This window comes from Perca flavescens, chromosome 16 (assembly GCF_004354835.1).
Source record: "Perca flavescens isolate YP-PL-M2 chromosome 16, PFLA_1.0, whole genome shotgun sequence".
NCBI classification, from domain to species: domain Eukaryota; kingdom Metazoa; phylum Chordata; class Actinopteri; order Perciformes; family Percidae; genus Perca; species Perca flavescens.
The window spans coordinates 33,599,523-33,622,218 of NC_041346.1; the positions used below are offsets into that span (position 1 = coordinate 33,599,523).

The following is a 22,696-nucleotide window of genomic DNA, read 5'->3' on the forward strand; positions in this document are numbered from 1 at the left end:
CTACAGTAACAGCATAGCTCTTCCGCCGTCCGTCATGGCATTCATAATTCATGTGAGTAGAGCATGATGTCACATGCAAAGGGTCTATAGTATATATATATATATATATATATATATATATATATATATATATATATATATATATATATATATATATATATATATATATATATATGTGTGTGTGTGTAACAGCCCTTGCTAAAGAGTCTCTAGGTGAGTTTGGAGTTTAGGTCTGGATAACTTTAACTTTAGCAGCACTGTGGCCCAATGGTTAGCACTATGGCCTCACAGCAAGAAGGTTCTGGTTTGGAACCCAGGATGTCCCGGGCCTTTCTGTGTGGAGTTTGCATGTTCTCCCCGTGTGTGCGTGGGGTTTTCTCCGGGTACTCCGGTTTTCCCCACCACTAAAAATATGTTCCCCTCCCTCTCTACCAAGCTAATGTGTGGTGAGCATCTGGTGTCGTAAGGCTGCCGTGGATCACCCAGGTGGTGTTTGAGAGTATTCCCCCCACCCCCCCAAAGCATTTTGAGTGTCTATGATAAAGCGCTACATAAATGTAATGAATTAATGAATTAATTAACTTTAAGAATCCAAAATTTCAACTACTGCCACGATGTTAACTGTATGCAAACTGCAAATAAGGGAACATTAACCCCACCCAGAAAAACAAAACAAAAGCTGGAAAAGTTTAATTTAATTTGTGTTTTTCCATAATTCACATTATTTAATACAGATACATATATATTAACACTTTATACAGATCTGAAATTATTTTCTATGTGAAGGTGAACATTGTGAATGTATGTGTGGTATTGATATTTAAGTTTGTTCTGCCACCTTTTTAGTTTGTTTGTATAACATTTTTACTTATGTTTTAACGCAACATGTGTTATATATATATATATATATGTTGTTGCGTTAAAACATAAGTAAAAATGTATATATGTAATGTAATGTAATGTATAATATATAATGTATATATATATATATATATATATAGCCCCTGGAGGCTGGGGAAAAACCCTAAATAGTTGTATATTTGTTATTTACAGAGTTTATTTCTGTTTCCCCTGTGGCACTAAATGCTTGATCTTGGGGGGAAATACTGGAATTGTTGGGTCTTTGTAAATTATAGAGTGTGGTCTAGACCTACTCTATCTGTAAAGGGGCTTGAGATAACTCTTGTGTTGTTGTGACAGAACTGCGAACGGCGTTGTTTGACCCATCCACCCCCCAAACAACCTCCCTACGCGGACTTCCGCCCTTTCATACTAGTCGCTACGGCGTCAATTCACACGCAATCGCAAGGTAATGTTAAGTCAAGAAAGGCCAAAGAAAGGTCAGGTGTAGATTTAAACCTACGTGGTTATCAAAGAGGAACAAACAAGTGGTGGTGTAAGCCACCAAACGAGAGAAACAGAACTCAGAGCTGTTTCCCAGCGTTCAAAGGAAACCACAGCAACACGCAGCACGCCGTTAAGAGGCTGAACGTGTCCTGTTGCAGGTTTTAGGGTCATATGCTGCTGCTGTGTGATTGGTTTCTCTCATCATGTGATTTCAGAGAAACGACTCAGAGGCTGACAGGTCAGATGGAGAGAGGACATGTGGAGGTGAAGACTGAGAGCTCAAAGCTGCTGTACCTGCATCAACAAACAGTTAAGAACCACATTAAACAGGCACTCGTGCTGTCGCCACATCTCTACCATCCTTTCTTCCAACTCAGTTGTCCACCGGGACTCGTACTACAGCTGCTTTCGCGGACATTTTCAAAAGTTTCTGTTACTTCCGTCTCCTTGCAGACCTGTCTCTCATTGGCTATTGTGGAAGTACTGACGTAATCATAGTCGTTTCACGCCCGATTATAATCCTAGATATCAAACATGTTCGATATTATCGGGGCAGGCCCGATGTGTTTGCGAGCAGATTGGGAGGTGCAAGATTCGATCTGTGAACGCCTCACATTACCAGATAATCTGTGCCAAACATCGGAACCGATTGAGGTCCTCGACAAGATTTATTCTCAGATTCTCAGGAGGGGTAAATCAGGCATAAATCGGCCTAAAACTCCTGTAGTGTGAGCCAGGCATAAACCTCTTGATTAAGATCTGACTGTCATCATTCATTTCAATTCAATTCAATTCAATTTTATTCATAGTATCAAATCATAACAGAGTTATCTCGAGATACTTTACAGATAGAGTAGGTCTAGACCACACTCTATAATTTACAAAGCCCCAACAATTACAGTAATTCCCTCAAGAGCAAGCATTATAAATGGCTGTTGCGACAGTGGTGAGGAAAAACTCCCTCTTGGGAAGAAACCTCGGCAGACCCAGACTCTTGGTAGGCGGTGTCTGATGGGGACGGTTGGGGGTGTGAAGGCGATAATAGTCACATTGAAGATAGTGGAACAGTGACTTTGAAGGTAGTCGTTGTAGTTCGTGTCACAGCAGGACGTTGCTGGATGAAACGTGGCGCTGCAGAGCACGGGTGGGTGCAGCAGAAGCAGCAGGACGCGGCCGGGCGTTGAAGGGAATCACAGAGCATGGCTCTGCGAAGAAGAAACATAAGGACTCCGGGGAGTAAACTCCCCAGAGCTAGATTAGTAACAAGCAGTTCTGGGACAGGATGCATACAAAAGGAAACTAATGAAAACATTGATGAGAGGCTGTACTGACCTGCCCCCCTCAACTCACACTATATTATTGATTATATGATCAATAAATCTGATGACTACGAAGAGAAGCAGGTGGGCCGGGTTAGGCGGACGCTGCAACTCCTCACTCCACCATAGACCCATATCTAACCTAACTATAAGCTTTATCAAAGAGGAGAGTTTTCAGTTTACTCTTAAATGAGGCCATGGTGTCTGCCCCCCGAACCCAGACTGGGAGCTGGTTCCACAGGAGAGGAGCCTGATAACTGAAGGCTCTGGCCCCCAGTCTACTTTTAGAGACTCTAGGTACCACCAGTAACTCTGCATTCTGGGAGCGAAGTGCTCTAGTGGGACAATAAGGTACTAAGAGCTGTTCTAGATAGGATGGTGCTTGACCATTTAGGGCTTTGTAGGTCAGGAGAAGGACTTTAAAGTCAATCCTGTATTTTACAGGAAGCCAATGCAGAGAAGCTAGAACAGGAGAAATATGATCTCTTTTCTTAGTTCTCGTCAGAACACGTGCTGCAGCATTCTGGATCAGCTGGAGAGTCTTAAGGGACTTATTTGAGCAACCTGACAGTAGGGAGTTACAATAGTCCAGCCTGGAAGTAACGAATGCATGGACCAGTTTTTTGGCATCGTTTTGAGACAGGATATTCCTAATTTTGGCAATATTACGAAGATGAAAAAAGGCTGTTCTCGATGATTGTTTTAGATGGGCGTTAAAGGATATATCCTGATCAAAAATAACTCCTAGATTTCTGACAGTAGTGCTGGAGGCCAGGACAACACCATCCAGAGTAGCTATATCTTTAGATAATGAAGTTCGGAGGTGTTTAGGACCCAGCACAATAACTTCAGTTTTGTTACAGTTTAACATCAGAAAATTATAGGTCATCCATGATTTTATATCTTTAATACATGCTTGAAGTTTAGCTAACTGACTTGTTTCATCTGCTTGTTTGACAAGTATAATTGGGTGTCGTCCGCATAGCAGTGATAGTTAATTGAGTGTTTCCTAATGATATTACCAAGAGGAAGCATATACAAGGAGAACAAAACTGGTCCAAGCACCGAGCCCTGTAGAACGCCATGCATAACCCTTGTGTACTTAGAGGATTTATCATTAACATTAACAAATTGAGATCGATCAGAAAAATAAGACTTAAACCAGCTTAGTGCAATTCCTTTAATTCCGACTAAGTGTTCCAATCTCTGTAACAGGACTGTATGGTCAATAGTGTCAAAAGCAGCACTAAGATCTAATAAAACAAGAATGGAGACAAGTCCTTTGTCTGCAGCAGTTAGAACGTCGTTAGTAATTTTCACCAGTGCCGTCTCTGTGCTATGATGCTTTCTAAATCCTGATTGAAAGTCTTCAAATAAGCTGTTGCTATGGAGAAAATCACATAACTGATTAGCAACTACTTTCTCAAGGATCTTGGAGAGAAAGGGAAGGTTAGATATAGGTCTATAGTTTGCTAAGAACTCAGGATCGAGGGTGGGTTTTTTCAGAAGAGGTCTTATCACAGCTACTTTAAATGATTGCGGTACATAAACTGTTAATAGAGACATATTGATCATATCTAGTAATGAAGTGTTAACCACGGGTAACGCTTCTTTGAGTAATCTCGTTGGGATGGGGTCTAAGAGACAGGTAGATGGCTTTGCTGAAGATACCTTTACCATTAGTTGTTGAAGGTCTATAGGATAAAAACAGTCTAAGTAAATGTCAGGTCTAGTCGTTCTTTCTAGCAGTCCTGCGTTGAAAGGTGAACCATTAGAAGTTGAGGGCAAAAGGTGATGAATTTTATCTCTAATTGTTATAATTTTATCATTAAAGAAGCTCATGAAGTCATCAATACTCAGAGCTAGAGGAATAGATGGCTCAGTAGAGCTGTGACTATCTGTCAGCCTGGCTACAGTGCTGAAAAGAAACCTTGGGTTGTTCTTGTTTTCTTCTATTAATGATGAGTAATAGTCTGATCTGGCATGTCTGAGGGCCGTCCTATAGGTTTTCAAACTGTCTTGCCAGTCCAAACGAGACTCTTCCATTTTGATGGAGCGCCATTTACTTTCAAGTTTTCGCAAGTTTTGCTTTAATTTACGAGTTTGGGAGTTATACCAATGTGCTAGTTTCCTTTGCTTCATCTTCTTCTTTTTTAGTGGAGCAACAGAGTCTAAAGTAGTCCGTAGGCAGGCCGTAACACCATCTACACAATTGTCGATTTGAGAGGGACTAAAGTTTACATAAAGGTCCTCTGTTGTATTAAAACAAGGTAATGAGTGTAGTGTTGTTGGAATGTCTTCCTTAAATTTAGCTATAGCACTGTCATATAGGCATCTAGTATAGAAGCTTTTATCTAATGTCGTATAATCGGGTATTAAGAATTCAAAAGTAATTAAGAAGTGGTCTGATAATAAAGGATTTTGGGGGAATACTAATACATCTTCAATTTTGATACCATACAGTATGTCAGCACGAGGTCGAGGGTGTGGTTAAAACAGTGCGTGGCCTCATGCACACTCTGACTGAAGCCAATAGAATCTAGTAGTGAGTTGAAAGCAGTAGTACGGCTATTGCTGTCAACGTCTACATGGATATTAAAATCACCAACAATAAGTACTTAAAATATAAAATCTCTGAGAATTCAGATAAAAATTCAGAATACGGACCTGGAGCTCGGTAGACAACAACAAATATAATTGGCTGTACTGATTTCCGTGTTGGATGTTGAAGATTAAGAACAAGGCTTTCAAAAGAGTTATAATTTAGTTTGGGTTTAGGGTTAATTAACAGGCTTGAATCAAATATGGCTGCAACTCCCCCTCCTCGGCCTGAGCCTCTAGGAATTTGAGTATTAATATGACTGGGAGGAGTCGCTTCATTTAGACTAAATATTCTTCATGGCCCAGCCAGGTTTCAGTAAGACAGAATAAATCAATTTGATTATCAGATATCAATTCATTTACTAGTACTGCTTTAGAAGACAGAGACCTGACATTTACTAATCCACATCTAATTTTCCTATCCTTTTCTATCATTGCAGTGGTAGTTTTAATTCCAATTAGGTTGTTAAGTATTGCCCCTCTATTCACCACTTTGTGTGGTCTATTGTTGATTATAATTGGAATAGCACTAGTAATACATGTTACTGGAATAGCACTAGTACTACACGTTATTGGAATAATAATAGTACTACTTGTTATCCTGCAGAAAACATTTTCAGATCCATCCACTTGTATAGTGCTATCAGGATCAATACCTGGGGGACATGAATCTGTGATATTTTCAACATAATGTCAATACTTGCCTTCTGTCAGTGTGGTCGTTATGTTGTCAGATAGCAGCCTGGCTCCGTGTCGGTTTGGGTGGAGACCATCACGCTTCAGCAGGTTGGGCATCTCCCAGAACAAGTTGAAGTTGTCGACATAGGGAATGCTCAGGGAAGTGCAGAGTGGTTCCAGCCAGGTGTGGAGCCAGAACAGTCTGGACCATCTCTCCGCACCCTTCCTGTAGGTAGGTAGAGGCCCAGAGATGACAATCCGCTTACCTGTGCCCATCAGGATGGTGATGAGAGTGGTGAAATCTTCCTGGACTGCTATCGACCGTCTCTCTCTGATGTCGTTTGTGCCCACATGCACGATGATGTTGTCGACCTTGGCGTGGCGGGCGAGGATGCCGGGAAGTTTGTGCTGGATGTCACGGACCTTGGCAGCGGGGAAGCAGTAGACCTTGGAGGGACCTCTAGGTGAAGGGGGAATGTGGAGGTCCCTTACCATGGAGCTTCCGATGACCAGCGTGGAGGTTGATGAGTCCGAGGGGGGAGAGTCCGCCCTCAATGGGCGCGTCGACTGTGTGGATGGACCAGGATGAGCTGCGTGGGGACGTGGCAGAGAAGGGAACTCCTCGTCGTTCATCAGAAGGCTGTAGCGGTTTTCTAGTTGTAGGGGTTGGGCTGGGGCTGAGCGTTGTCCTGACCGCCTGCTCTGGTGCTTGCTTACACGCCATGGCTCAGGCTGGTGTGGAGTGGAGCTGGTCAGCAGAGCTGTCTGGGTCCTCGGCAGAAGCCAACACTATAGTAATCCAAATTGCCCCTCGAGGATAATAAAGTGACCTTGACCTTGATAGACCATACCATCCTGTTACAGAGATTGGAACATTTAGTTGGCATTAAAGGAATCGCACTAAGCTGGTTTAAGTACTATTTCTCTGAGTGATCCCAATTTGTTATTAAAGCTGCAAGCAGCGATGGACGGGCCCTTGCGCCTCTGTGTGCATCGGGGTTACCGGTGGACGCTGCTCCTTGCGACCGTGCATTTGCATGGCACTCAGACACCGCAAATCGTCACCAATGAAAAGGGAACTCCCTGCTGAGTTTAACGATACCTAACACAAGACTCTACGTCATACATTTCATTAGCTGTGAAAGGGGCGTGGCCAAAGTATAGGGGGCGGGCCAAACCTTTACCAAAAAAAATTGAAGTTTTTGCTGAGTTCATTGATACCTCAGATAAGACTCTACCTTAAACGGGCCACCATTTATGAATAGGGGGCATGGCTTAAACATAGGGGGCGGGACAAACCATCACCAATGAAGAAGGAAGTCTCTGCTGAGTTCAATGATACCTCACACAAGGGTCTACATCAAACGGGTCATTAGTTATAAAAAGGGGCGTGGCTAAAACTTTGGGGGCGGTTGAAACCATTACCAATTAAAAAGGAACTCTGTGCTGAGTTCAATGACACCTCACACAAGATTCTACCTTAAACGGTTAAAATGTTATGAAAGGGGCGTGGCCTGAGTAAGTGGGCGTGGTCAAAGTATAGGGGGCAGCTCAGTATCACATGTAGACCACACATTATAAGTTTCATGTAAATCGGATGATGTTTGTCATATAAGGCAGATTTCCTGTTGCCAACGGGGGGCTCTGTGACTAAAAGTCAATTTTGGCCCGTAGGTGTCCTCAGGCCTGGACCCTTGTCACTCTTGAGAAATTTCGGGCAGATACGACAACGTACACTCAAGTTACAACAACTTCTTTGTTCATCGCTAAACACTAAAAATGGCCGCCACGCCCACACCATCTGACGAAAAGTTTTTCTTTTAATAACTTTTCATCTTTAAGGTGTTGAGATGATACAGACCAAGTTTGAAGTCCATCGGATGAAATAAATCAGTTTAAAATTTTCAACAGACTTGATGAAAGAATCATAGCACAGAGACGGCACTGGTGAAAATTACTAACGACCTTCTAACTGCTGCAGACAAAGGACTTGTCTCCATTCTTGTTCTACTAGATCTTAGTGCTGCATTTGACACTATTGACCATACTATCCTGTTACAGAGACTGGAACACTTAGTTGGCATTAAAGGAATCGCACTAAGCTGGTTTAAGTCCTATTTCTCTGAACGATCCCAGTTTGTTAATGTTAATGATAAACCCTCCAAGCACGCTAAAGTTAGCCATGGCGTTCCTCAAGGCTCAGTGCTTGGACCAATTCTATTTTCCTTATATATGCTTCCTCTAGGTAATATTATTAGGAAACACTCGATTAACTATCACTGTTACGCAGACGATACCCAATTATATCTGTCAATTAAGCCAGATGAAAGTGGTCAGTTAGCAAGACTTCAAACGTGTATTGAGGATATAAAATCCTGGATGACCCACAATTTCCTGATGTTAAACTCAGACAAAACTGAAGTTATTGTGATAGGACCAACGCACCGCCGAACTTTTTCGAAAGATATAGTTACTCTGGATGGTATTACCCTGGCCTCCAGCACTACTGTCAGAAATCTAGGAGTTATTTTTGATCAGGATATATCCTTCAACGCCCACTTTAAAAACAAACCTCAAGAATAGCGTTTTCCATCTTCGTAACATTGCCAAAATTAGGAATATCCTGTCTCAAAACGATGCTGAAAAACTAGTCCATGCATTCGTTACTTCTAGACTAGATTACTGCAATTCCTTATTATCAGGTTGCCCAAATAAGTCCATTAAGACTCTCCAACTGATCCAGAATGCTGCAGCACGTGTTCTGACGAGAACTAAGAGAAGAGATCATATTTCTCCTGTATTAGCTTCTCTGCATTGGCTTCCAGTGAAATATAGGATTGAATTTAAAATCCTCCTCCTGACTTACAAAGCTCTAAATGGTCAAGCACCATCATACTTAGAAGAGCTCATAGTACCTTATTGTCCCACTAGAGCACTGTGCTCCCAGAATGCGGGGCTACTTATGGTTCCTAGAGTCTCTGGAAGTAGACTGGGGCCAGGGCCTTCAGCTATCAGGCTCCAGTATTATGGAACCAGCTCCCAGTCGGGGTTCGAGAGGCAGACACCGTTACAACATTAAGGAGTCAACTGAAAACCCTCCTCTTTGATAAAGCTTATAGTTAGGGACGAGGAGTTGAAGCGTCCACCTAACCCGGCCCACTGCTTCTCCTCGTAGTCATCAGTTTTTTTTTTTTTTTTTTTTTTCTATACTGTATAATTAATAATCGAGCGAGAGTAGAGGGAGGCGGTCCAGTACAGCCCGACCCGGTTGGGGAGTTCTAGCCCCACCAGGCACCCTCTTTAACCTGCCTCTCTTAAGTTATGCTATTACAACTCTAGACTGCCGGGGAGGCTGTTCCTCCCTAAGACACACTGAGCTGCTCTCTCATCTCTACTTGTTACTTTTGTATGCATCCTGTCCCAGAAATGCTTGTTACTAATCTAGCTCTGGGGAGTTTACTCCCCGGAGTCCTTATGTTTCTTCTTCGCAGAGCTATGCTCTGCGATTCTCTGCATTTCCCGGCTGCATCCTGCTGCGTCCTGCTGCATCCGCAGCCTCCCCCCGTGCTCTGCAGCGCCACGTTACATCCCGCAACGCCCTGCTGTGATGTTCCTATGCACAGAGTAGTCAGGATCCGGTATAGGAGACTGCACTACTCAGTATGACACGATGTGCCCTGCTATGACATGAACTTCCACGATAACCTTCAAAGTCAATGTGACTTCTAATGTGACTGTTATCACCACTGTTCATCACGCCCCAACCGCCCGTCAGACACCGCCTACCAAGAGTCTGGGTCTGCCGAGGTTTCTTCCTAAAAGGGAGTTTTTTCTTGCCACTGTCGCAATAGCCACTGCTAATGCTTGCTCTTGAGGGAATTACTGTAATTGTTGGGCTTTTGGAATTTATAGAGTGTGGTCTAGACCTACTCTATCTGTAAAGTGTCTCGAGATAACTTTTGTTATGATTTGATACTATAAATAAAATTGAATTGAAATTGAATTGAATTGATGTGACCGCCAATTTTGGTGAGTTTTTGAATATGTTAAGCCCCTCAAAAAGCCAATTCATTTGACGGGAAAAAGAATAATAATTCCTTCAGTTTCAATAGGGCTTTCACCGCTGTTAGCGCTCGGACCCTAAATATTAATGATAAACCCTCCAAGTACGCTGAAGTTAGCCATGGCGTTCCTCAAGGCTCAGTGCTTGGACCAATTCTATTCTCCTTATATATGCTTCCTCTAGGCAATATTATTAGGAAACACTCAATTAACTTTCACTGTTACGCAGACGACACCCAATTATATCTGTCAATTAAGCCAGATGAAACCAGTCAGTTAGCTAAACTTCAAGCAACTACAATTTTCTGATGTTAAACTCAAACAAAACTGAAGTTATTGTGCTGGGACCCAAGCACCTCCGAACGTCATTATGTAAAGATAAAGCTACTCTGGATGGTATTGCCCTGGCCTCCAGCACTACTGTCAGAAATCTAGGGGTTATTTTTGATCAGGATATATCCTTTAACGCCCACTTAAAACAAACCTCAAGAACAGCCTTTTTCCATCTTCGTAACATTGCCAAAATCAGGAAAATCCTGTCTCAAAACGATGCTGAAAAACTAGTCCATGCATTTGTTACTTCCCGGCTGGACTACTTAAGTCCCTTAAGACTCTCCAGCTGATCCAGAACGCTGCAGCATGTGTTCTGACAAGAACTAAGAGATTATATTTCTCCTGTATTAGCTTCTCTGCATTGGCTTCCTGTAAAATCCATGTTTGAATTTAAAATCCTTCTCCTGACCTACAAAGCTATAAATGGTAAGAGCTCTTAGTACCTTATTGTCCCACTAGAGCACTGCGCTCCCAGAATGCAGTTACTTGTGGTTCCTAGAGTCTCTAAAAGTAGAATGGGAGCCAGAGCCTTCAGCTATCAGGCTCCACTCCTGTGGAACCAGCTCTCAATCTGGGTTCGGAGGGCTAACACTGTCACCACACTAAACTGAAAACTCTCCTCTTTGATAAAGCTTATAGTTAGGGAGTGAGGAGTTGCAGCGTACACCTAGACCGGCGGGGCGGGTGTATAGCTGCAGATACAGCACCCCTGCTTTCTCTGGTTCTCTTTACTTCTCTTCATAGTCATCAGATCTACCTATCATATAATCAATAATATAGTGAGAGTAGATGGAGGCAGGCCAGTACAGCTCGATCCGGTTGGGGAGAGTTCAAGCCCGATCCGGCATCCCTCTCTCTAAGCTAACCTGCCTCTCTTAGTTATGCTATTATAATTCTAAACTGGGGGAAGTTCCTTCCTTCCTATGACACAATGAGCTGCTCTCTCCTCTCTCTTTTCATTTGTTTCCTTTTGTGTGCATTCTGTCCCAGAAATGCTTGTTACTAACCTAGCTCTGGGGAGTTTACTCCCTGGAGTCCTTATGTTTTTTCTTCACCCAGAATATGGCTTTGGATTAGGGTGACACCAAGACTTGGGTCTTGAGTGCAGCTGTCGCTGTGGACCTGCTGCAACCTGCTGCACTCTGCGATTCCCTGCAGTGTCCGGCTGCGTCCTGCTGCTTCCAGCTGCGTCCACTGCGTCCGTCCATGCTCTGCTGTGCCACAGTGAAAACTTGTCAAAGACAGAGATAATGCCTGATAAAGAGGTGCTTTTGAATACACTGAAATATTTGGGAGAAAATGAATTCAAGGAGTTCAAGTAGTTCCTGCAGCAGTCTGACATCCTGGTAGGATTTCAAGCCATCCCAAAGAACCAACTGGAAAAAGCAGACATGCTGAACACAGTCAATAAGATCATACAGACCTTCAGCCATCAGTCTGTAGAAGTGGTGAAGGAGGTTTTAAAGAAGATTCCTAGAAATTATCTGGTGGAGAAATTATCAAACATCAGCCCAGGAGCACAAGGTAAGATGCAGGAGGACTAACATATCAAACTGAGTGATCATACAAGTATGCTGCATTTAAGTATGTACTGTATATATAAGTTATGTTATATGTTATATGTGTGGATTGTTGACTGTTTAATGTAAACTTGAAATACAAACATTTCCTAGCAAAAGGAACAGCTACCTGGTAAATAGTTTCTTTGTTTTAAAAAACAGATTGGGACAATTCTGACCAGAATAAAACCTCTCTGAGCTGTGGCGTAAGGTAGTTATTATATTATGACACTAAACTAAACTAGTTTAAACTAGCTACTGTATATTGTCTTGTTATATGATACAATAGAGTTGACATTGGACAACATTAACATACATACTACCCATCAATAGACCCTTTGCATGTGACGTCACGCTCTACTCGTGCGAATTATGAAGCCATGATGGACAGCGGAAGAGCTATGCTGTTACTCTAGACGGACGGCAAGTCAAACACATAGCTACGTGTTTGTGTTTGTTCATATAATAAAATGGTTATTTATTGTTGTGCGATGGGCTTCTGAAGGCTTTGTGTTATGTCTGGTTTGAGTCATTTTGTTAACAAGGGGAAAACACTTCTAATGTTCCTTCGATATTTAATGTATCACAAACTGGCTCACATTAAATCACTCTTAATGTAGAGTTATCTATCTATTAGCCACATAACGCTAGCGCGTTAACCTGCCTAGACTGCTTCTATTTAGTTAGGTTAGTTAAGTTTAATTATCTTAAAGTGATAACAACAGACTACACCAACTCCGTTTGTCTTCGTATTTGAATGGTGCACAACTTGCCTTCAGTTTCACTTCATGTGGATCTTTTGGGAGTTTTTCTTTGCTGCTGGCTTCAGACTTTGCATAGAGCTCAACAGGTGATTGCTAGCTAACGTTAGCTTCCAAGATAACTTGTGTTATTTATACCCGAAGTCAGCTGTTGAAATATACTAGCCTGCTCAGAGGTTGCCTTTAATACAAAGGAAAATTCACATTAGTTCAAGTTATTCACATTTGCAGTTTAGTTATGATTATTATTATATTATTAAAAGAATTAATATACTATTATACAGTCGTTGGCATGGCTCAGAGGGCAGCTAACTGGCTTGGTGTTATGAAACGCCATAATCCTCCATGTGTTTAAAAGCTTTGAGATCAGCACCAGTGTATGGGGATACCCCGTTTACCATATATTGGTACAGATTGTGTAGACTAAAGTCGGGCAGACTCGGCGATTTAATGAGGTCCGTGAAAACGGAGCTCCCCTTTCATGTCTAAAGCTTTCCTGTCTAATAAAGGCCTAAAATGCCACAAAATATCTTAAAAAAAGGAGGATGATGTTGATTTTGTTTATATTTTTACTTTTCTACAGGAACACCTCATCCAAATATGACAGCATCACCAGATCCATTCAGGATCTCCTGCTGTCTACCAGCTGAAACCAAAGAAAGAGAAGATTGGAACTCTGACAAGAATGACTCTTGGTGAAAAAAATCCAAACAAGAATAACAAAGCCATCTTACTTGATGAAACAGGAACAGGAAAATCTACTCTGATCAACTTTCTGGTCAACTACGCCATGGGAGTGGAGTGGGAGGAAGATGTCTGGTTTCAGATCGTAGAAGACAAGAAGAGAAGTCAATCAGAAAGTCAGACATCAGATGTGATCGTGTACCAGATCTTTGGTTTTGAAAGTAAAACTCTGCCCTACTCTCTGACCATCATCAATACTCCTGGATACGGAACCACTGATGGGATCGAACATGACGCCAACGTCAATCAAAGATTATTAGAATTGTTCCAGTCAGAGGATGGAGTTCATGAGATTAATGCAGTGGGTCTGGTGATGAAAGAGAGTGTGAATCGACTGAGTGACCGACTGAAGTACATCTTTGATTCAGTGGTGTCTCTTTTGGAAAAGACATGGAGAAGAACATTGTCGCCCTCATCACACACTCAAATGGAAGAACACCTAAAAATGTTCTACAAGCTCTCGAGGCTGCGAACATTAAATGTGCCAAAAATGAGAAGAATCAGCCGGTTCACTTCCTGTTTAATAACTGCCAACATGAAGACGGACAAAGAACATAAAAGTCCTTAAACATTGTCAAGTAACTTGAGATCCCTAGCGTAAGCCACCAGCGGGAAATAGGGGACTTTCCGCCTGAATGCATGACGAAACGGGAGGTGAAATGCTCTCCTGATGTGCTGACGTGTACGGTAAGCGTGTTATGTTAAACGCTAGTGTAATTTGAATTACAATTGTTCTACTCAAGCACTTATACTTCGCTTCTCTTACAGCGACTGCCTCGCTGATCTTATAGTTGCTAAAACGCTGTTAGCTACTTTAGCTCAGCCATTAGCAATGGCTAATTCCTCTCCCTCTCCTGCTCTCTCTTGCTCCGTGTGTCAAATGTTTAGCTATTCCTCTGCCTCCTTTAGTGATAACGATACATGTAATAAATGTAGTATATTCGCTGTTCTGGAGGCAAGGCTTAGTGAGTTTGAGTCACGGCTCCGCACCTTGGAATCAGAATCATATGCTTCCGTAGCTAGCCAGCACCATGTAGCTCATACTGTAGCTTCTGCAGCTTCTGCTAGCTGTCCCCCGGCAGGTCCCGAGCAGCCGGGCGAGAGGGAAGCGTAGCGTCAGATCTAGACCAGGGAGTGCACATGATTACGGTCGCTCTAAAACGGAGCATCTTCACCTCTCTAACAGTTTCTCCCTACTCAGTGATACACCCGCTGAGAAGCCAGCTCTGGTTATTGGGAGCTCTATGCTGCGATATGTGAAGCCGGCGGCCCCAGCGCCTGCAGTCATATGTGTCCCCGGGGCCAGAGCGGGCGATATAGAAACCCACCTAGAGCTGCTGGCTAAAAAGAATCGTAAATACAGTAAGATCATACTTCACGTAGGGGGTAATGGTCATAAATCGGAGATCACTAAAATTAATGTTGAGTCACTTTGTGCATACGCAAAGACAATGTCGGACTCAGTAGTTTTCTCTGGACCCCTGCCAAACCTGACCAGCGATGAAATGTACAGCCGCATGTCATCCTTCCACCGCTGGTTGTCAGGGTCTTACCCTCTGCTGCTTTACAGGCTTCCGTTAAGGCTATGAGCTCTGCTGCCTGTGCTGAGAAATGAGATGGCAGAGGTCCAGATCGGATAACATCAGAATCAGATACCACAGAGAAACCCACACGGTTCAGTCCAGTTTTAGGGTCTCTGGAAGCAGAACCGTCAACATAGAAAATTAAATCGGGGTTAGTAAGAGGTGTGTCAGAGAGGTCAGGTCATGGTGTGCAGACCACCTGTAGCTCTGCAACAGAATTGTGTTCCTCGCTGTCATCTGATGTGGGGAGGAGAGAAGCAGGGTTAAGAACAGTGCATCTTTTGACAGTGACATTAGGCATATCTAACAGCGCTGTGTTACGTCTAAGGTACCTGGCCGCAGATAAATGAGAGGTCTTTTGTTCCAACAGAATGTGTGAAACAGAATGTGGAACAAGGAGGGTGACGTCTGAATAGCCAACAATGTCCCTGGACGCATTCAATGCTTTTTCAGCAGCAGACACTGCACGAAGGCATCGCGGTAAACCCACAGCGACCGGATCGAGTTTGGAAGAAAAATACGCAACGGGACAAAGTTTGTCACTGTGGTGTTGCAGCAACACTGAGGTCATACAGCCCTCGCGCTCGTCAACGGTCTGTATGAACGGTTTTAAGGGATTCGGCAGTCCCAGTGTCGGGGGGGACTGCAGAGCCTTTTTCATGTTCACGAAAGCTGTGTCCGCTTCGGAGGTCCAGGAGATTGTTTGATGTGAACTGAGACCTGTACCATGAATCAGGGAGCTCAATGGAGCTTCCATTTGAGAGTAGTTTGGAATGAAACAACAACAATAGGAGCACATTCCCATAAATGACATCTTCTGCTTTTTTGTTTGAGGTTTTGGTAGGTTAACAATAGCAGAGATACGTTTTAGGGAGAGTGTTTTACCATTTTCAGAGATTTCATGACTTAGGAAAACAACCTGTTGTTTTACATATTGGAGTTTTGAAAGGCTGACTTTGTGGCCTTCGGCTGCCAGATGATGCAATAATTTTAGCGTGTCTCGTTGGCATTGGTTCCTAGAGGGCGCACAGATCATGAGGTCATCGACATATTGAAGGAGGGCGGAGCCTGTGGAGAGCTCAAGAGGCTCAAGGCTTTCTTTCAAAGCAGTGTTATATATAGTGGGAGACTCGGTGTAGCCCTGACTAAGGCGAGTGAAAGTATAAGGTTTTCCATTGAAGTTGAATGCAAACCAATACTGACTGTAATACTACTGTCTTTATGTACAGGGACGCTGAAAAATGCATTTGACAAATCTACAACAGAGAACCACTTAGCATCTGCTGGCACCTGTGAGAGGATAGTATATGGATTGGGCACTTCAGGTGCTCTAGCTTGGACTGCTGCATTTACTGCCTGCAAGTCCTGGACAAAACGCCACTCAGTTGGCTGTCCCTCGTCTCTGATTTTCTTGACTGGAAAAATAGGTGTCCTCACAGGTGAATATGGACAGAGGACGATTACTCCAGCCTGAAACTGGGAATTGAATACTGGCGTGATGCCATCAATAGCTTCTTGTTTGAGAGGATACTGATGTTTTTGAGGTCTGTAGTCAGATTTTGGGATGATGACAACTGGCTGAGCATTTCGGATGAGGCCTACATCATACTTATGAGCCGCCCTCAAGGAGGAGGGGATTTCCTGCAATGATGGGGGAAGAGAAGAGGTGTCAGCCAAAAGGATCAGTGCGTCATCACTCTCATCAATCAAATGCACGGACCTCAGTGCATTAGTGGTTAAATGATAAGGCTGTTTGAAAACCCCTTTAGAGGGTGAATACATGACCTTAGGGTTGGCTGTTAGAGTCCAGTCAGACATCTGTTTGCATTCCTTCACAAAGGGTCCCAAATCACGCCAATGGTCACTTGGTGCTTTGGCGAGGGAGATGTGTGGAAAAGAGGCATTCACACGGAACAGACATTCCTGGTTAGAAGACAAAGAAAGAGAAACTGCGCATCTACTGTTAGTCCAGTATATTTCAGAACAAGTGAGAAAATCGTTATTGTCATATTGTGAATAAAAATGTTGTCATAGTCTGGGTCAGGCCCGTGAGATACATGAGCCGTACAATGCAAATGTTTTGATAACATAAAGTCTGTAGTCCCTAAAGTCAAAAAATGAGCTCTGTTGGTAATTTGCGTGGCCACGGCTGAGGGAATTTTCCATTGGTACACATGCAGCGGTGTGTTTGAATTGTATTTGAGCATGCTGTAGTGAGAAGAGAGGTTTTTAACAACATTTAACCCTGTTGGAGTTGACACTAAGCTTATGCCTAAAATAAGCATTAAATCTCTACCCATTAAGTTTACTGGACATACCTTTGACAAAAGAAATGCATGTTTTACCTTGGTTTCAATCATAGGATCTTGGGGATCTGTGTGCACACATTTTAGGGGTGTTGAAAAATGTTCTTTTTATGGTAGTACCTGAGGCACCAATAGAATACACAAATCTACCACTTGTTTTGCTTTCTGGCAGTAAATGGTGTCTTATTACAGAATGAGTGGCTCCGGAGTCCACTAAAAATGTTACAACCTTTCCATTTACCAGGAGCTGTGTTTCAGGCAGGATGTTATACACCTGTGTGTCATATTTAGCATAGATGCTTACTGTGGGTGTTTTTTGTTTTTTGCATTGTTCCAAAAAATCAACAGCGGTCAACAATGCCTGTCTCTGTTCATGTGTGTGTTCATGTGTGTGTGCGTCACCTCCTTTTTCTTTATCAGGCGAACAGGCTGTCTCCCCTCCGCTCACTCTCCCCCTCCTCTGGCTTCAGTCAGCGAACCTTCTGGCAGCCCCAGTGCGATCAGCTTGTTGATTAGCGTCTTTCTGGGGACAGTTAGGAGACCAATGGCCTGGCTAGGGGCAGTAGTAACAAGCATTATTGTCCTCTGGTTGGTCTGGGACCCACGGCTGCTGTTCACGGCCTCTTTCACGTCCTCTGCCTCTCGCCCTTTGTTGAAACCCTCCCCTACGAGAGTTAGGGAGCTGTCGGGGTTGTTGTCCTGAGGTTGGAACTTGTGGTGGAGTCAGGGTCATCTGGGCCACAGCCTTGACCATGGTGAGGTGGGCCTGATGATTTTCCTTGTCCCTTTTCTTGTTAGATTTAACAGCTGCGGCAGCAAGGTTTTTCTGTGCGTGAGGGGCGTGTCTCACCACTTCAGCGAGGCGGGCGTCCTCCCATCCGATACGTGTGTTCTTTATTCCTGTACTAATGTCTGGTAAAAGTCCATTCAGGAGAGCCTGGGTGAAATGTGTCTCCCAGACACCTCTGGTCTCGCCCAAGTTTTCAGGTTGTTGAATCCCAGAATGGATGGTGAATATTTCCAGGAGGCAAAGTCGATATTCATCCACTGGTTCATCTGGTTTTTGTTTGCATGCAGAAATCTTTGTCATGTCCACTTTGACAGGAAAAGCTGTCTTTATTGCATTGACAATGGCTGTTATGCGATTTTGGTATTGAAGATTGCTGGCATGATTCCAGTCGGGATTTGTCAGCTGTTCCTCCCCCCCTGCTTGGTTGCTGATTTTTGCGTACAGGACGGGTCCCATGTGTCTCATCAGTAGGTGACGTATCTCTGGAATGGTGGGCTGAAATTGTCTGCAGAAGATCAGGAACTGGTCAGCAAATTTGTCACCTGACGGATCAACTGGGGGCAGGTGTGCCAATGCCTCTGTCATGTCCGCCTGAGTCCATGGTCTGTAGATGAGGGCTGTTGCTCCAGTCGGTCCCAGGACATTGACCATGGGCATTAGTGTCACTCTCTGCTTTGCGTCCTTGAATGTCTCCTCGTCTTCACTATCATCTTTCTTTCCTGCCTTCATTTTCTTTGTCTTTGAGCGTGTGTCATAGGGGTGGTCTGGGGCGGATGGGCCTGTGGCGGAGGATGCGCCTGCATTTTCAGGATAGGGTGGAAGGGCCGTAGGAGGAGGAAAGGTCGCGTCGAGGAGAGGGCCATTATGACTTGTGAGAGGTGGATACAGGGAAGAAGAAGATCGAGAGTGTGGTTAAGCATCATTGTCTCGTTTGTCTTCATTCACTAATTTTACCATAACTTTTCTTGCTTGTTTTTCTTTCCCTTTGTTCACTTTCTTGCTCCCAAAGCCGCAAACACATTTCATGATTTTCAATTATTACTAAATCTTCCCATTTCACATGCTTTCTATTTTTCATCTTATTTTTGGCCTCTTCTAAACCCTGTCTTAACATATTTATTTTAAGTTTACTCAAAGATCCACCCTCTGGAAATCCATAAACTCTTGTCCAAATTGGCAAACATGATACTGATTTTGGTCCATATTTATCCGTCATGATTTCCACAATAGGGCATCCCGGAGGCACCTCTGTTTTACTCCCCTGTCCTCCCATTTTCACACGGAGGACAGTAAAAGTCCCGGACTAGTCAACACAGTCGTCACTGTGGAGCTTGGATTGTTCCTAGGCACAATCAAAGTTAAAGCCGTAACGTCCCAGACGTAAGCGAGAAATCCCTTCTCGTCTTCCCGTGAGAGGTTAAGAGGTTCCCTGTCAACTCTGGTTTTATGAGTTCACAGTTACTGACTTACATTACGTACCTTTTTCTTAGCCGTAAGGGGTTAAGAGGTTCCCTGCAAATTCTTTGTGAACTCACAGTTACTGACTTACATTATGACTACGTGATTTTTTTTAGTAAGAGGTTCCCCATAAATTCTTGGTGTGCGAATTTATAGTTACTGACTCACATTCGAGAAATCCAATTTTCTCGTCATGAGAGATGAATATGGAGCAAAACGTTTTACTTATGGATACCCCAAACTTTTACCATATATAAGGTAAAAATAATAAAAAAAACTCTGTGGCCAATATTATAGACTAACTCCAGATGAGCAGACAAACTGTTTTAAACCTTTTTGGTCTGTCTTACAGTATCTTGTACTTCAGAATTTTACTTACTGTACAAGAAAGCTGTATAGTAAAAACTCAACTTTAACTTATAATTAAATTTCCTGATAGAAAAATGAATAATAAAATGGAATTTCAACTTCTCACCAAATTTAGGAGATTATCCATTCGTCTGGATCGGTGTGGAGTCAATCGGTGATTGTCAGGCGTCAATCCTTTCTTCTCTGAATCTTGTTTGACGAGGTAGAGGAAGAGTCAGTCTTGACTCCGGTGATCAGCCTCTGACAACCCTCCGTATCTCCGACGGACTCGCACCCGATCCCATCCTTGTCGCCAAAATTGTTGTGGAAAATCTCTTTGGTGTTCGGTGATGAAGCTGGAAAATAAGTTTGTCTGACACGCTGGAGTTCTCTAAGTTATTTTCTTTATTCTTTTGCAAAAGAAGGAGACAGTTTAACAGACCGACAAGCAATCTGAGAAAGTGTGTCAGTGAACAAAGAAACTTCAGGGTTTTTATAGCTGAGCATGAGACGGGAGGGACTGTTTTCCTGCTGACACTGCTTTTTTTACTGCTGAGTTTTGAGCTTTTTGTGGAAGCCTTCTTCAGGTTGCGGAAAGCCTACTCGTAGAGCTGAGCCCTGAGGCTTTCTGTGGAAAGCTCGGGTTGCGGACTCGTAACGTACTCAGCCCCCTGCTTCATGTAGAGTGTGCATAAGGGAGACAGAGGGGGCCGCATAGGCTTGCATGACAGATACAGGAATTGGAATTGGAATTGGAAATTGATTTATTTGAAACAGGGACAATGCACAAATAAACATTAAACTTGTTAAACAAGAGAATATGTCTTGGGCCAGGTTAAATCAACAATTGCTAATTTCCACCTGTAGTCCCTGGGCAGGTACAACAAATTTAAAAAACAAAACAAATTACAATTTTAAATAAAATATCACAAAACTATATATAAATGACATGATGTGCATAGTAATTAAGAACAAAGTTTAGTAAAAACAGGGGCGCCATCAGACCAATCACTCTCTTTTCCCCCACTCCCAGCACACACACTGAAAGAGTTCAGCAGCAGCTTTGGCACATTAGAGTAGATGCAACTCCAGATATTCATTCATACAAAGATACACACACACAGACTCACACATTCCCTCTCTCACACACACACACACACACACACACACACACACACACACACACAAACACATACAGTATCTTATAGATGTGAGCAAACTTGTTTACTCAACAACCAACTCTTTGTTAGGCATGAGAAGGTGTGAGAGAAGCTATGATCACGTTTTTAAAATAATAGAGTACTATACTAAATCCTTATAACTGATATATTATATTATATAGAAAACAGAGTAAATAAAAACAGTGGTAACTCATGGGATCTAACAACACGCAGATGAAATAACAACAGTAGAAATGAGTCAGTTCAGAAACTTTCTGGTAAAAACTGCACCTCAGAGGTTGGAGACAACCTTAAATGTCCTGAACGAGCGAATCAGACTGACAGCCTGCATCCAAAACCTGCAACAGAGAATTGAGTTGATTGATCAAAAGCAAACAGAGATCCAACAGACTCAGGATGGTCTGAAGATGTATGAACGAGAGATGAAGAACAATGAGAAGTTCACTGTAGAAGTTGATGAGGTCTACAAAGATAAAGAACCTATTGATGGTGGGATGTGGGGGTTGGTGTTCTATGAAGCAGCAACCTGCTGTACTGTCTGTGAGGAGAACTGTCACTATCCTGGATGCACAATGGTCTGGAAACCAGAAAGCTGTGAGGTCATGAAAGATGGCCGCTGCACTTCATGTACCAGGAAGTGTCCTGCATCAGATCATGTGAAAGAAGAGTGGAAGTATGTGACCAAGACAAGAAAAGTTAAAAAAACTCTAGAAGATGTGAAAGAGAAGTATGAAAAGAATAAAGAAGAGACTAAGAAGTGAGAGAGCATTTTGGAAAGTCTTCAGAAACAGAAGGAAACCCTTGAAGCAAACAAAACATCTTTGCTGTATGAAGCCTACCAGCATGTTGTCAAACTGGAGGAGATCGCCATGAATGTGGTTTCACTGTCTACTCATGTCCACCTGGACTTCCTGATTGAGGAGATGGAGAAGAAACATGACACAGAGAAGGTCAACCATCTAAAACTAATGGGAAGTTGAAAAGATGAATAAGTTCAGGCAGGGCTGCGGTACATGTATAGTAATTTACCTCAAATGTTCAAAAGAAAGAAAAATGACTAGAGGGTTACGGAGGTGTAGACTGGTGACCCAGAGACATGTCCCAGTGTCCTGGAGTTACAGCTGCTCATCACTGGAACAAGGTGGACATTTAAACCACAGGAGAAAGATCTCAAGTCCATCTGTGTGTTTAGTTAGTTTACTTAAACGATCCCAACATCAATAGAGAGAGAGAGAGAGAGAGAGAGAGAGAGAGAACAATCAAACTTGTGATGTTTAGTATTTGTTTAGTATTATTTTTAGTATATCAAACATTGTTGATATAAAATAATTGGAGGACGTAGAGACAGAAACTCTCCACCTTTTGGTAATGTTTCCTTTCATGTTTCAGTTGTACCTCAAGACAGAAAACACTCCTATTATTATTATATAAATACAGAAGATAATCATTTTGGGGAGTCTGATAACTGACGATATGAAACAAAGTTTATTATCTAATCAGAAAGAGGATTTGAACATGTTTTATTTGGTGACTCCTTTTGTCTCAGTGAGTTTCTCTGTTCCTATTTAGTATTTTATTGGTTGTTATGCTGATTATGTTTCATTGTTTTAAACTGGGTTGTTATTA

At 42.8% G+C, this 22,696-nt stretch overlaps 1 pseudogene; it reads left to right on the forward strand.

The window, feature by feature from the left end:
• The first annotated feature begins 11,731 nt into the window (after positions 1-11,731).
• On the forward strand, positions 11,732-22,050 carry LOC114570579 (uncharacterized; annotated as a pseudogene).
• Positions 22,051-22,696: the final 646 nt, after the last annotated feature.